The 2671-nt window shown below is 39.9% G+C and overlaps 1 pseudogene; it reads left to right on the plus strand.

Annotated features, from left to right (window-relative positions):
- Positions 1-169: 169 nt before the first annotated feature.
- LOC102836269 overlaps positions 170-2671 on the plus strand; it is an 18717-nt pseudogene continuing 16215 nt past the window's right edge.

Here is a 2671-nt window from a genome sequence, read left to right on the forward strand (position 1 = left end):
CTACAGTCCTTATCCGGGACTTCCCTGAAGAACTGTGGTGAAGGGTGAAATCCTTCCAACTGGCAGAACTTCAAGTATTGTAACTGATTTATAATTTTGCTTGAAAGGACAAATGACAAGATGTGTGTCTGTACATTGACTCATGGGCTATGGCGAGCAGTTTGGCTAGATGGTCAGTGATGTGGATAAAACCATGATTAGAAAAATGATGACAAGGAGGTGTGGGAAACAGGTATGTGGATAGACCTCTCTTAATGAGCCAAAAAATGAAGATGTTTGTGTCTCATATGAATGCTCACCAAAGGGATACGTTGGCAAAGGGGATATTAACAATCAAATGGACAGGGATGACATGTTCTGTGAAAACGAATCATCTTCTTTCTCCAGCCCTTCCTGTCATTGCCCAGTTGGCTCATGGAAGAGATGGAGGGTTTGCATGGGTTCAGCAGCATGAGCTTCCACTCAACAAAGCTTGAATTGGCTACAGCCACTGCTGAGTGCCTAGTATGCCAGTAGCCGAAATCAGCAGTGAGTCTGAGCTATGGGACCATTCCTTGGGGAGCTCAGTCAGCAACCTGGTGGCAGGCTGATTACATCCATCACTTTCATCATGGAAAGGGCAGTATTTTGTTCATACTGGAACAGATACTCTGGATATGGGTTTGCCTTCTCCACACAAAATCCTTTTGCCAAAATTACCATCCATGGGTGTATAGACTATCTTATCCACCATCAAGGAATCCCATACAGCATTGCCCTGGATCCTACGAACTCACTTCACAGCAAATGAAGTACGGCAAAGGGACCATGTTCATAGAATTCACTAATCTTACTATGTTTCTCATCATTCTAAAGCAGCTGACTTGATGGCATGACTTTTTAAAGATACAGTTACAGTGCCATCTAGATAGCAATACCTTGCAGGGCTAGAGCAATGTTTTATAGAAGACTGTATGTGTTCTAAACTAGCTGGTGCTGTTTCTCCAATTGTCAGAATTCATGGGTCCAGGAACAAAGGGGTATAAATAGTGGTGACAATACTCACTTACTCATAGTAAACTCACTTTGAAAATGTTTGCTTCCTGTTCATGTGACCTTATGCTCTTCAGGTCAGGACATTTTCATTTCAAAGGTAGGTGTATACTCCCACTTGGAGACACAACGCTGATTGCATTGAATTAGATGTTAACATTTTGGGCTTTTCATGCCTCTTGATCAACAGGCAAAAAGGGAGCTATGGTATTGGGTGGTTTCATGATCCTAATTACCAAGAAGAAAGGGGATTTATATAATATAATGGATGTAAAAAAGAATATGTGTGGAATCCAACAGATTAGTACTATCATGCCTGTGATTAAAGTCAAAGGTAAACTTCAGCAACCCAATTCCAACACAACTACTAATGACTCAGACCTTTTTGGAATGCAAGTTTGGGTCATGACACCAAGAAAAGAACCACAACCAGCTGAGGTACTTGCTTGGGGCAAAGGGAATATAGAATGGGTAGTTGAAGAGGGTAATTCTAGACATTAGCTTTGGTCATGAGACCAGTTGCAGACACAAAGACTGTAATTGTTGTGAGTATTTTTTTTCTTGTATATGTGCACCAAAATTTTTTGTTTTGTTCATTTGTAAAATATAAGCTATAATGGAGTCAGTGTGTTTTTGGTTGAACGCTTGTTAGCTGTATCATGTAAGGTGAAAGTATGACTTTATAATTGTCTTTATGTAGAGATTATGTACACGGTTTAAGGAGCTCTGTGCACGTGACAAGTTGACAAGGGGAACTATGAAAGTTAAAGCTTTGTGTCAACTTGACTGGGCTAGGATTTTCAGTGGTTTGGCAGTTGAGATGTAGTTATCCCCAGAATGAGATCTAATATGGTGGAAGCAACTTTATGATGAGTCTGCTATGACCACCTTATTAATTGAAAGAAAGTTTCCTCAGAGGTGTGGTCTGCTTAATATTTCAGACACTCAGGCAATACTTGCTTGTTCTCTTCTGAGTCTAGATCTTGCATCTGGCTCATCTTACAACCTCCAGCTCTTTGGACTTGAGTCAGTGGCCTGCTTTATTACCTGCCATCCTGGAAATGCTCAGTAGCCTGCCTTCTTAAGTGCCAGACTTGCTAGACCAGTGGGTGAATGGACTAGCAGACCTACCTGCCTGCCATCTGACCTGTCGATCTTGGTTCTTCTCACCCAGCTTTGGGCTCTCCCATCTGTACAACTGTGTGAGCCATTTCCTTGATAGAATGAGCTCTTCTCTTTATATTTACATATATAAATTTCACTAGTTTTGCTTCTCTTGAGAACCCAGCCTAAGACAGTGGCCTAAAGTGTCACTAAACAAACCCATCTCTCTCTTTTTTTTTTATCTCCTTGCTCTATATTTCATGTTTCAGCTTTGAATATGATATACAAAATTGTATTGTTTTATGTTCATCAAGAAGTACAGTCATAAAACAATTAATATTCAGTCTCATAAAGATTGACAAAGTTTCTCTGAAGAGAGATGGAACACATGAACTATTTCACCATTGGCAAAGCACTTAAAGAAAAAGTGGGTACCATAAAAGCAAGTAAGAAACCTAATTAAAAATGCCCAAGTAGCAGAAGACAAATGATATAATTGGGATCTAATAAAACTCACAGTTAAAAGACTATATAT

This window comes from Chrysochloris asiatica, unplaced genomic scaffold, assembly GCF_000296735.1.
Source record: "Chrysochloris asiatica unplaced genomic scaffold, ChrAsi1.0 scaffold00235, whole genome shotgun sequence".
NCBI classification, from domain to species: domain Eukaryota; kingdom Metazoa; phylum Chordata; class Mammalia; order Afrosoricida; family Chrysochloridae; genus Chrysochloris; species Chrysochloris asiatica.